This window comes from Myotis lucifugus, unplaced genomic scaffold, assembly GCF_000147115.1.
Source record: "Myotis lucifugus unplaced genomic scaffold, Myoluc2.0 scaffold_39, whole genome shotgun sequence".
Classification (NCBI taxonomy): domain Eukaryota; kingdom Metazoa; phylum Chordata; class Mammalia; order Chiroptera; family Vespertilionidae; genus Myotis; species Myotis lucifugus.
Window position 1 is genome coordinate 6,222,791 of NW_005871087.1, and position 13,972 is coordinate 6,236,762.

Below are 13,972 nucleotides of genomic sequence, written 5' to 3' on the forward strand. Positions count from 1 at the left end.
CTTCCACTTCAAGCTGGGCCTACTCATGCATCTGTAGTTAGCTGGAGATCAGCTAGGTGGCTCTGCTCATTGTGCCTGGGTTCTCTCGTACATATGGGGCTTGGCAGGTCAAGGCTGATCTAGGATGGCCTTGACAGAGACCACTGACATGAGCAAATTCCCTTCCATGTTTCTTAACCATTACTGGCTAGCCAGGCATGTTCTCATGGCGATCACAGAGAAGCAAAAGAAAAGACTTAAACATGACAAGAATTTTTTCAAACATCTACATGCAGCAGACTTGCTAACATTCCATTGACCAGAGCAAGTCACATGGCCAAAACCAGAATCAAAGGGATAGGAAAATAGACTCAGCTTCTTTGATGAGAAGAACTGCAAAGTTGCATGACAAAAGGACAGGTATAGGGAGGAGTGAAGAATACAGGCTATTGATGCAATGCAATCAGTCTGTCTCAGGCTCCATAAGATTTTAAGAGACCTGAGACAACACAGGTGCAAATAGATAGATAATAGATAATAGATAGATAGATAGATAGATAGATAATATATGGCATTAATTTTTGCCATAATAGTAATCCTCTTAAAATGAAAACTTTGCAATAAAATATGCATTATATATTTACTAATCTCTTCCATACTGTTCATTTGTACATAGTTAGTGAATGAAAAAAATAGACCAAGTAAAGAGACATTTATAAATAACATATTAGTTAACCAAGTTAAAGGGACTTTATTTATCCTTTAACCTTCAATTTGCATTAATTGGGAGCAGTCCTGGGAAATTGTGCCAACCTCACCTCAGGTCAGATGGCTTAACAAAATGAACTTTTTCATGCCCAGAAATAAATGTATTCCAAATATAAATATGAATCAGGTACAAACAGATTCTTTTGAAAGTACAAAATAACCACACTGTTAATATATTTGTGCCCCAATTAAAAATGTGTAAAGAACACACATTCTGAGCTAAAGTTGTCCCAGGAAGTAATTCTCATTTTTGCTTTGAATCTTGGGTATACAAACTGGGCCACCTCCTTTGAGCTGTGAGCTCCCTGTTTTCTAAAGAGAAGAATTAAAAATGGGTATGTTTAGGTTGGAAGGGTCTGGGGCTTGACCTTGCTACTTCAGATTTCCTTCATCGCTAAGAAATCACTTTGAATATGTCTACTTGGAGTACTCTAATTTGGTTTGTCCTTAGTTTGAGGCACACCATGAAAGAGACGCTGTCTGTCTGTATTATAGCAAAATTTGGAAACCACCTCAATGACACTGTTTTCCTGTTTTCTTTTCTGCAGTTTTATCTTTACAACCTACGCTGTTCTCAGTAATTCAGAACAAAGCCTGTGACACCCTACTGCCTGGGTGAGATTGCTGGCTAGCCTCTTCCTCACTGTTTGACTTTGAACAAAATGTTAAACCTTTCTCTGCCACTCCTTTCCTCCTCTGAAAAATAGGGTGATTAATAATACCTACCTCTGCCCTGGCCAGTGTGGCTCAGTTGGTTGAGTGTCAGCCCCTGTACTGAGAGATCACTGGTTCAATTACTGGTCAGGGCACATGCCCCACTTGCGGGCTCAATCCCCAGTAGGGGGCGTGCAGGAGGCAGCCAATTCATGTTTCTCTATATATATAATCAATAAAAACATAAAAAGATAATATCTACCTCACATGATGATTTTTATAATTAAATTAAGTGAAATTAGGTGAAAGAATGTTGCATAAACCATCCCACAAAATGTGCTGAGTAAATGTTATGTATAAAAATGCTTATTATATTAATCATTATATGAGAATTTTTATATTGTTTATCCTGAGTCAGGTTCACATGTATTCTTCAAAGTCTCAATCAGAATTATAGCCTCAAAAAAATAAATCAATGTCCAATATTGTTTTCATACAGAAGGCACTGTTTGTTTTTAAATATTAATGTTAGGGGTAGTGGTATATATTTACTCATATGTGCCATAAAAACGCAACAATTACAAACGCAAGCTTCTTCTTGGCACTGGCAAGTCAGCCTTTGAGAATGCTTGTAGAATATGTGTCTTAAATGTCTTCATCTTTGGACTCCTACTCTCAGAGTTTCTGATTGTCCAACAAACAGCCATTTGATACTAATGGCTTGGGGTTTGAAGATATAGGACAAGAGCAGTGGAGAGAGATTTTGAAGAAAATATATAAATACGGCCCCAAAGTCTTCCTTCATGTTGCTTTAAAGAGGAGGAAATTAATAATAAGCAGATCAATTTTTAACAAATATATTATGTCTTTTAACACACTGAATGTTGATTCTGCATGAAGTCATCCCGCAGAACAGCCATAGTTAAAACAAGACAAGGCAACATCCCGAGAAGCTCAAGAGTCCAGCGGCAGAGAAAACTCACACCTACACACAAACATACGCACACCCACACATACCCAACAATCACTTAATGATATAATAGGTGCTTTTATGGGGCCATAAACATTGGGTGTTGGGCGAAAGGACAATGAGCATACATTTATTCACTGTGGCAGCTAAAGGGATGAGCTGGAGATCCACACAGTTAGCTCTCACATCCCTAACGTTGACTCAAAAATGCAGAGGGATAGACACATATGCATAGATTCATTTCGTATAGGTAAATTAAAAACACAACACTGTGCATTGTCCTGGGTATACATATTGTATGTGTATATTTTAAATGTGGACTACAAAGATGCAAACAGATGTATGTTCTGGCCTTGGAGTGGAATTGTCAAGGAGATTATACCTAGGCTCTATTTTTAATTTTTTTTAATTAAAAAGGAAGAGCAGATGTGAAAAAATTTTATCAGCGGTCCATTCTAGGTAGCAGGAACCCAGACGTTTGTTCTACTGACCCCTGTTTTTTTGATTGCTAAGTTCCATACAACAAAAATTTGGGAACCACAGTTAGTTGAAAAGCCGCTTCTCGCTTGTCCCTACACTTGGAGACATTGTCTGCTGCACAAGCAGATGCCGCTGTTTGTTTGGCCGCCTCTTTCATCTGTTTATACCTGTGCGAAGTGTCCCCAACATAATCGCACTTAGCACAGTCTAGACAGCGCCATAGCGTCATGCTTGGATGCATGTCCTGTGGTTTCACCACAGGGCACAGCCGAAGCTTTTATTTGTTAAGACCTATCTGAGCCCCGACTGGACCCTCGTTAGCACATTTCTAAATTGTTTCAGATTCACATTTGTCTTTTAGTCATTTTCCCAGGCTGAGAGTCCAAAACTCCTGAGTCCTGTCCACAGAAAAGTAGGTCTTTGGGATCCACAGGCGTTGTCCCCTGCCTATAATGTGTTACTATAATCTCTGTGTTAAAGGATTCTCTGAAACCATCGGCAACCATCTCCCCTTTGGAATGAGATTTTATCTAAGTCTATTTGCATTTATTCAAAATCAGAGACAGCTCTGAAACCAGACTCTATTTAAACATAGAAAGAAGAGCAGATTAAGCAAATGTTGGGGAACTTTAAAAAAAAGCACTTGTATTTATTTTCTTGTGTTTCCTTTTTTCCAGATCTGCGGTTTCCCCCCCATTGGCTGTCCTGCGTGGGTGCCAAGTTCCACACGTGATTTCATGGATCAGAAGGTCAGATAGCAGGCCTGATTCGGGTGTTGGCCGACTCATGATCTCTATGCTTGTCACTTTGCAGCATTGTGGGAATTATCTTCTAATTGGTGGCACTACTGCTGTTGTTCTTTAACATAGTTTTGAATTCTGTAGGTATTCAGGGAAATATGAAACAGTAAATGGGCTTTTTAAAAAGCATAATTGGAGTAAAGGAATGCCACAAATTCACGTGGGGGAATAAGAGTAATGATAAGACAGGGAGAGAAAGGAGCCCATCTTTTCGTTTGTTGTGTGGGAAAATTGTGCTCCATGAAGATCCAACAGTCCTCTCCAGTCTCTCTTTTGTGTGTGAAAAAGTCCTAAGACTTACATCACCCATTGGTTGGAGCAAGTCAGATAGGACAAAAGCACCTGTGCAGCAAGGATCCCCTGTCTTGATTGACAAGCCCTCTGAATTCTCCCTGTCCATTCCCAGGTGTTTGCCAATAACCAGCAGCTCCTTCTGCAACGCAAGGTTAGAATTCGGAACCCGGTTTGTTTACATTATTATAACGACAATTTCAGTTTGTCTCTACAGTTAAGGTTGTGTCAGCACTTCCCTTGCTGTGTTTATTGTCTTTAGCAGTTTAAAAGCTACCCATGAAAAAAGTGGTTCCCTGGCTGGAAGGTGACATTCCGGCTGGGCCCGCGTCTGGCCGAGTCTATAGAAATGCGCGCTGGCTGTGGGAGCCTGGTCTTTTGAATGCTGTCTTTGTGCCTGCCCTGGCCCAGGGCCTCTGGCCCATTGTCTAGGTGCCTCAGTTAGGGGTGGCGCTATCTGATGGTAACTAGTACTAATATTACAGTACTTAGTGCCCAGGCCCTCCCTGGGGGCCCCCGTCTGGCTGCCTCTGTCTCCCAGCCTTCTCTCCAGGGGACCAGTCGCAGTTCTCATATCAGAAAACACTATTTGTAATTTATAGAATAATCGGGCAAAGGGACCTGCAAGGATGGTCTAGACCTGTGGTTCTCTCTAACTTTTTTTTTTTTTAACAAAGAACCCTTTTCCCAAATGAAAACTTTCAATGAACCCCCATCTGTAAGACATGGAAAAGTACAGCTGTTTTGTATGAAGATGAGAAGGGTGCCGCAGACCCCACTCTTCAGCCTCCTCTTCACCCACGCCCAGTCTAGGTGACTTGTCAGGTCCCTCACCCCTCCCTGGAAACCTACCACTCCTCAGAATGCCTGCACACCATGCTTGCAGGCGGTTCCCTCAATTGACAGATACGGAAACTAAGAGGTGGTTTTTATAGATGCTATAAACGTGAGGCACTAGACACTGAGGAGTTCTTGCTGTGTTCATTCATTTGTATGTAGTTTTAGGAAAAGCACAACTCACCTATGGTGATAGGAATCAAAACAGTGGTTACCTCATGAAAAGAATGGATTAACTGGGAAGGGGCACAAAGGAATTTTCTGGAGTGATGGAAATGTATAAAAACACAGAGAGAAAATAAAGCCAAACAAAAAAAACAACTAGGCATTTACTAGTAAGGAATGAAAATACTGATGAACATCCTTATATACTGAGAATGCTGATGAATTTTCTTAATGCTATGTCGGGTCTAAGGTCACTACACAAGGTTTCAGAAAATATGAGACTAGCTGCTTTTCCAATCCTTTCTTTGTTCAGTAATTACCCAAACCAGGGAAAAAATACTCAGAGAATTCCAGCCAATGGAATGACTGACTATCTTCTGGGTACTTGTACCCTGTAATGTGGCTAAAGGAAGATAATGGGCATTCTGGGAATGGAAATCTCAAGTATGTACTTGATTCATGCATTACTTGGACATGTGCTATTGATAATACCTGGGAGATTCTTCATAATTCTTTAATCCTTCGCTACCTCACCTGAATGCTTTTCCGTGACCTATAAAATGCCAGGTTCCTTCTCAGTTATCCTAGCAGAATGGAACCTCTGGTGACTGAGGTTGGAAGACAGGCCTAAATAGCACCTGTACCATAAGCTACAGGCCGATTCGGGCGTTTTGCTTTTGACATGTGTCAGGTAGTCTCAAATGACTGGCCGTGTACCTATACACTTGCAATAAGGCATGTTGACCCTCTGAAAAGCGCTTTCTTCCCCCTGAAATACTTTGAACCAACTCTATTTAAATTTTCTATTTGTGTGTTTTAGAAGTCTTACAGTAACGTAGAAGGCAGTTATTTTGGTTGGTTGAGGTCATAGGCCAGGACGTTAGGACCCAGCAGCCAACTCTGCCTTCCAGAGCCTGATGAGGAAACTGGCTGGGAAGAGCAAGAAATTGGTTTTTAAAGGAAGTAATGACAGAGCTAGGAAATGGCAAGAGAGGGTCCCTTGGAGCCAGAGCAGGAAGGATTTCGAGCTACTCCAATGTTCCAGCTTTTGAGGCTGTGTTACTTTTCTTCAGAAAGGACAAACTACCTACTCCTTGAGTGATTTCCCAATCAAGGGCTTTGGCCTATTTAATTCCCAATGTGGATCCGCACTGACAAAAACTCAGCTCCCTGATGAAGCTATGGCAAAACTTCCATAAAAAAGAACATTTTCAGTAACCAGACATTTTTAAAATTCACAATTACCATGCTTTGTCTGTACGTACACGCAAATTTCCTAATCAAATTAAATTCAATTTAGCAAGAGATTTTTTATATGACCAATTCAGTTTAATGTGCCTAAGAGCAGAAATGAAAGTACACAATGTTTGCAGAATTTGCTTTTTTGCAAAACTCGCTTTTTTTTGCAATTCTGTGTGCATTTGAAAGGAACTGTTTCTTCAGATCATTATGAGTCAGCCTATCCAAATGGAAAATACCAAGATGGAAATTGTATGTCTTCTCCATTTCAGTGATTTGGGGCAAGTGATTTTCCTGGCACCAAAGTTCTTGAAATGTATGTATGTGTGTATGTATGTATGTGTGTGTGTGTGTTTTTGTTTATTTACTTACTAGGTCAAATGTTCTTGTGAAATACAACCTGTGTAGTCACATTTTGCTAGTCATAAGAATGAGAGTGAGAGGGAAACATCAATAATTGAAGCCCAATCTATTGATATTTTGTCCCATTAACTTTTTAAAATCAGCAACCTGAACCACTAAACTGCTAATAATGGCTGTTAATAAGTGACAGAATACCCTAATTTGAGTTTTCTCCTTTTCCTTCTCCCAACTGTTTTCCTTGTTGCTATTGGGCTCATAACAACTAAAAAAATAGAATGAAAGAAAAATAACAGACACTTTAACCCTCTCTGATTGCATTTTGTAAAGCCAATTTGAGTCCCATTTTTTCCCCTGCAAATGTTGGCGGGGGGGCAGGTTTGGTTGACATCGGCTGCCTACTGCTCCAGGTGTCTTCTCAGGAAGTTTGCTGAGGCAAGCATTGTAATTTCTGCTGCAACGTCCTAGACAAAGTCTCTCATTAAAAAGTAATTGCCCTTACACTTACACAGTAAAAGCATAAAAACATGCATGGGAAAAACACATGCCAACTGTAAACTAGTGGCTAGCTTGGCAAGAGAAGGGCGGGAGAGGAAAGAGATAGGGAGAGAGGTAATTAGTGTTTTGCTAAGTTTTATTTCTTATAAAGAGACACGAAGCAAATAAAGCAAATCTAAACGATGGGTATGTGGGTGTCTGTAATATCATCTTATATGGTCTTTGAATGTGTGTAATACTTTGCACTTTATTTTTTACTTAAGCAAATGCCTTTTATATAGGCAAAGTGATTTGAGTCCTTGAAATTCTTTACTTTAGCCATAATAATCTACTTACAAATTACATATCATACTTCTGTGTCTTTGCACATGCTACTTCCTCTCCCTGCCTGTCTCTATCCTACTGTTCTCAACGTAACCGCTGCACCTTCCCAGACTCATCAGAGGTATCACATCCTCTAGGAAGCCTTGCCTGATGCCCTGCTCCCAGTTCATATCTGGCTTGGAGGTCCTACTCATCGCTCAAAGAACATGATGCGTGTTTGTATCATGGCATCTCTTACACTGTTGTGTAAACATTGGTTTGCTTCTCTGACTTCCAGGTCTATCATGTCTGGCTGAGCTGCAGTACCCCAGTGGGCACCATTTACACACTGTCCAACCTGCACAATTATGGAGGCAGTCCTGCCTCCTTCCCACCAGAGAGAGACCATCTTTATACCTCTGTGCAAAATACCTATTCTAGTTTCAAGTGCTGGAATTGGCACGTATTTACATAACAAACACTTGTTTAATGAATGAAAAAGTGAGCAACCAAACTCTAGTTTTCTTGATGAAGAATTCTTTAGACAAGTGGTTCTCAAAGTGTGGCCCCTGGACCAGCAGCATCTGCATTACCTGGGAACTTGTTAAAGTGCAGATTCTTTGGCCCCCTCCCAGGCCTACTAAACCAGAAACTCTGTGGGTGGAACCCAGGAAACTTTAACAAGCCCTCCACATGATACTGATGCATGCTGAACTTTGCGATATACTAATTTAAACATATGAAAACTAAAAGCAAAGGTTTGATCTTACCTAGGTTGAGTCTGGAAAGGTGAAGAGGAGTGATCTAGGAACTATAAGGGCAGTAGGGTCAGGCAGAGGAAGTAGCATATGCAAAGACAGAAGCACGATACGTAATCTGCAGGCAGATTGTTATGGATGAAGTATAGAATTCAGGCAGTGAGGATAAGACAGATGGAAATCTGGAAGTCTGTCTGAGATGTTTGCGTTTTAATCTGACAGTCCTAGGGAGCCATTTAAAATTTTTTAAAAAGTAGCAATTTAATCCAGTTTTATATTTTAGACAGTATCCTATGGCAATGATGTGACAGATAGGATGGAGGTGAGATTGGGTCAAGTAAGCAGCTATAAATTAGTCTAGGTGTAAAATGATGAGAGCTGAAGATGAAGAGATGGTGGTGGTCACTACCTATGAAACTTTCAGTGAAGGGATTAGAATTTGATTCAGGACTAAAAGAATAAACAAAATTTGACTTTTATGGAAGAGGAGGAAGGGAGAGGGGGGTTTAATAGGCCCTAAAAACCTATTTCCAATATTTAGCAGGGGGCTTTGTGTGTGTGTTTATTGTTATTGTAGGCAGTGGGTGGTTTCATGTTTGAACATTTGCTGTATTGTTATTTAATACATCTAAACAGATTTTTATTTCTACTTTAAACTTTTGATACACTAATATATCGTTGAAGTTGAAATTAATCAATGATGAAAATTTAACAAGGATACAGACTTTTAAGTGTGCATTTCTTTAGAACTCAGAGGCCAACATCACCATCCAAGTAATGCCCCTGTTCTGCAATCTGTTTAACAGACATCTTTTTTATAGGCATGTTATGTTGCAAATGCTTAGCCAAGTGCCTATCTACCCCCACTCGCTTGAGCCTGGCTGAGCCAAAGGATGAAATTACTCACCTTCTCACCCCCTAAATGCCAGCACTTAGCAAAGTATTTGGCACATAATATGTGCCTAGCACTCAGTTAATATGGTGAAAATTCATCTGCCTGTAGTCAAGAGAGACAGAAAAATTATACATAAAAAGTTCATATAGCCTGGCTGGTGTTGCTCAGCGATTGAGCATTGACCTATGAACCAACAGGTCCCCAGTTCGATTCCCTCTCAGAGCACATGCCCGAGTTGTTAGCTCGATCTCCAGTAGGGGGCGTGCAGGAGGCAGCCAATCGATGTCTCTCATCAATGTTTCTATCTATCCTCCCTCTCTCTCTAAAATCAGTTTTAAAAGATTATTAAAAAGATAATATATAAGCTTCCTTTTGATTTCTATTTAGTCTACTTTTTTAAGAAATTACCTGCACCAAGGAATTTAATATCAGCATCAACTATATGGTGGCAAATATACTTGGAATTGGAAAACAATCGATATGATGGAAGGATCTGTGAATTGTTGTCTTTGCTATTAATATAAATTATTTTTATACTTATCAGATATGGAATGAGAGAGAGAGGTTCCACTTTAAGCAAACCTTATATGGGAGCACTTGTATTCACAGAACAGATAAAGTGAATAGCAAATATTTATTTAGCAAAATCTTTCTTTGCCTACAGATTCAAGATAGCTACTTTATGTATCAAGTTACTGAATAAACTTAGATGTGTTTTGTACCCAGCTTTATCAGAGACCCAGCTGGGCTGTGAAGGGGGTTCATTTGTAAAGATATCTTATGAATTAAGTAGCTAAATATACATTTGAAAGAAGTAATAGATAGTAACTTTGATCCACCTCAAGATTCTAAAATGGTTTGGTGATAGACTCTCAGACTTACTTTCTAAATCCCCCTCTTTAGATACATTTCTACAACTGGTACTATGACTTCTGGAGTATTTTAGCAAAGGGCTAAGGAGTGTCTGCCCCGTTTGTGTCAGCTATTGGTTTCCGGTCACACAGAATTATATACGACTGGAGATAGAAGACATCCTAGAAACAGTCTCCTTTCTTACTCAAAGTGTGGGTTATGGCAAGTAGCATTGACACCATCCGGGAGTTTGGTAGAAATGTAGACCATCAGGGACATCTCTAGATCTAGTAAGTCAGAGTCTGCACTTTAACAAGATTCTTATGCACATTAAAATGGAAGAATGTTGAATCCATACTCAGTGTCCTTGAACTCAGCATTGCTAGCTATCTTGTATGATTGTTGTTGTTGTCAGCCTAAAAACATTTAAAAACAGAGTCATTAACAGCTTCTATCTTGGCTTGGTGAACAATTGCAATTTTAAAGGGCAGAAATGCTGTGGCCCAGGAAGCAAAGAAAGAAAAATAATTATTTATATAGATATATATAAATATATATATATATATATATATATATATACATATGAACTATGGTTGCCTGGGGCCTGAGTTTGTTGGAACAAGTCAACTTGTTAAGGAAAACATGATGACAACTTTATCATAGGCCACTTAATGCTCATCAAAATGAATGGCATCATTTAATGGAAATCTTGGACACCAATAGGATTACTTCTACATCCTGTTTTTTCATGCTAAGTTTTTGAAATGCTGGGTGTACTAGTAAAAGTTTTGGGTGGAGTAGGAGGTGGAGTGAATGGGAGACAGGTAGGCATGAATGCAATGCTCATTCATGAAAAACGCACTTACGGCTAAATTCCCACATGAGTTCCACCTGTACCAACCTAGGACTGACCCATTAAATGGCACCCAGAGGTGCTTGCATTGCAGAAGGTGGCAGGATGTTAGGAAAAAGGAGATGAAGGTAAAGGTTTTGATCTTTTCTGTAGCAGATTAGATGCAGGATTATGTGATAAAGTGAACAGGAGTATGTACCCACATAGTGTTCAACCACAGAAGATACAAGCTTCTGTGAAAAGAAATATCTTTCAGTAGAATGTTCTAGCTGAATCTAAACCTTGATAATAACAATGGAAAAAATTACATTAATATTGTTTTGCATCTGGGCAACTATACCCTGAAGCAGTTAGCTTTCGGTTCAAAAGGAAAAGCTGAGGAGAGATTCTGATGCACCCAACATCTGAGGACCAAAAGACAGAACACTGCCTTTGTGGAACTTCAAGCAAAGAGAGCAGCTTCAATTGTTGCTCTGAGAAAGACTTTAATACCTAATTACTCCTATGAGGGGTCATAAGACCAGCCCCAAGGCAAATCCAATAAACTCTGTGTTATTTGGTGCATGTTGATTAGATTAAGAACAACAAAGATGCTTAACCCATTTACCTACTTTTCCCAGGAACTTTTTAAATCCTCTGTTTGAACCTATGCAAACTATGGTTTTGATTTGAAAAATCAAGGTGTTTAAGTTTCTAACACTGGTTTATTTTCTGGGCTAAGTGATTCAGAGGACAAAGTGAAATTTATATATTTTTTATCATTGTTTCTCTGCAAATCGATATTTTACAAAAGTTCACTTTTTTCTCCAAGTTCACCTGTAGTTTCTTACTTTATAAATACGCTTTAAAATATATTCATAGTTGTAATTTGTCATGAGCTTTTGAAACAATTTTATTTTCCTGCCCTTCGGCTATAATCCAGTACTGTCCACTAAAAATATAATGTGAGTCAAAACGCAAGTCACATATATAATTTAAAATTTTCCAGTGACCACAGTAAAAAGGAAACACTACAGATGAAATTTATTTTGCTATCACATTTTCTATAGCTCAGTACCCAAAATGTCATTTCAACAAGTACCAATATAAAAATTATTGAGATATTCTACATTCTGTTTTTCATGCTAGGTTTTTGAAATGCTGGGTGTATTGTACACACACCAGTATAGCACATCTCACTTCAAACTAGCCACATGTCAAATCCTTAATAGCTACATGTGGCTAGTGGTTTAGAAGAACCTGATGAAAACTATAGACCTTCCTCCCAGAAAAAAAAAAATCACGTTAGCCCACAAACCTCTAAGGTTTGCTCTGATAGGGTATAGGAATGAATGGAGTCTTTGGGGACATGCTATTAGCTCATCATTGTAACATAACCAGTTGAGCTATTCAGCCTGTTTAACAGGATGAGGATTAGGGGCATATAACTGGTTAGAGTCATTCCCTTTGTCATGATTGATGGACTATAGAGTTGTTTCTTTTCTTCTACTGATGATTTTGCCCCTGGCTCTATTTGCCAGAAGATAGAGCTGGAACTCTCCCTTCTCTGGAGAAATGGACCAGGAAGGTGGGGGTGAGAGGATACTTGGGGTGGTGGCTCAGGCAAGCTCTGCTCCAGGCCTTAAAGGGGTGAGCGTTTCCTCTCATCATCTTTGCTAGCTTCTTCCTGTTGCAGTCCATTTGGTGAGCCCCAATGTACAGAGTGGGAAGCAAACCAGTAACTGGCCACTTGACCTTCCTGCAGCATAGACCTCAAGTGCAGGTTGCACATTTGAATGCCAGCCAAAGCCTGGCAGGTAACTTAAATGAGTCACTTAAAGAACTGAAAATTTGGACTTTTGAGTGAAATATCTGTTTTTTCCAATGTTGACTGATGATTTAGTAGTAGTGATAGTAGTATTTTTTTTAACACTAGATACACCAATCAGAATACTGATACAGGGTGGATTAGTCCAATCAGGTGCCAGTTAAGTTTCCAGTCAAAACATCAGTGGTGGTTCTCAATCAGGAACTGTGTTTGTGAATTTTGTTGCTATCGCAGTGATGGGAGGGCTGGGATGCTACTAGCCTTTGGGACCTTCGGTGCACCACCCAAGATTTGTTCTGTCCCAAATGCTGTAACACCCCAGTTGAGAAACACTGAAAGAGCCTGGGAATTCTCCAGATCCCTATGTGGTGTTGTCAGGTTAAACTGGGGTTTGGGGCTAAAGCCCTGTTTGGTAATGAAGAGAACATGCCTTTTGCTAAAGCATCTATTTTCTTTGGGTTGGGCAGGTGTGACAGACATTGTAGGTTTCAAGATTTGAAATTTTTTATCCTCTTTGGCTTATCTCACTTTTTGGAAAAGCTTTGCAAAGAGATTTTAAAGACTTTATTTCCCCTTTTCTGTCTTCACTGTGCTTCTACTTCTCAGAGTTTTAACTTTACTATGAAAAATAGTTTTCACAACCTTATTTTTATGAAATGACTTTCAAACAGGGTGACGCAAGGAGATGACTTGCTTCAAGGTTTATGACTGAGAAAAGGTCTGTGTTGCAAAAATCCCGAATAGATAGTTCAGCTGAGCTCTTTATTCGCCCATCCCCAAAAGGGAGTTATGCTACAGGTATAGGCGCCTGGGAAGGGCGCATCCTTGCTCTACCTGTTCCACAACCATGCCATTCAGCCGATGTATATATTAGGTTTTGTTCAGTGATGATCTCTTTTCTTGAACCAAAGCGGGTCTAATATGATTTATACTCTTAAGTTTTATATGAGAATATTTTGTGCCTTCTACTCATCTAGATTTCTGGTGATCAATTGGTCAATCAATCAATATCTATTTATAACTTTTTAGTGAGGTGTAATATGCATATGCTGAAGTACTTAAGACTTGATGAGTTTTTCTATAGGTGTATATACATGTAATCCCTACTCAGAAGGAGCTAAAAAAAAAATCAGCATTCTAGAAGGTTTTCTCATGCCCTCTTCCCCCGCCCCCATCAGAACCAAACCCTTACTCCAAGGATTACCACTATTCTGATTTCCAGCACCATCAATTTGAATTTTTGCCTGTTCATGAACTTCTAATATGCAAAATAGAAGTACTCATGTACTCATTTGTATTTGACACTTTTTGCTCAATATGACATGTAAAAAATTCACACATGCTGTTGCATAGATCAGTATTTCATTCTTTTTATTGCTGAGTAGCATTAATTATATGAATATCAAGAGGCCCAATGCATGAAATTCATGCAAGGGGCTCAGCCCACGCAGCCCGGGCTTCAT

At 39.4% G+C, this 13,972-nt stretch overlaps 1 protein-coding gene across 4 annotated transcripts in view; it reads left to right on the forward strand.

Annotated features, from left to right (window-relative positions):
* The window catches only part of THRB (thyroid hormone receptor beta), a 276,686-nt gene that overhangs the window by 121,270 nt on the left and 141,444 nt on the right, over window positions 1-13,972 (forward strand). For 3 of the 4 annotated variants that reach the window (XM_006087613.3, XM_023752964.1, XM_014454832.2), the window contains exon 2: window positions 3,529-3,600. The gene's annotated coding sequence lies outside the window, so the exon portion shown is untranslated. Of the gene's footprint in view, window positions 1-1,343; window positions 1,363-3,528; window positions 3,601-13,972 lie in introns of those variants that run through there. The other variant, XM_014454831.2, reaches the window with a different exon arrangement.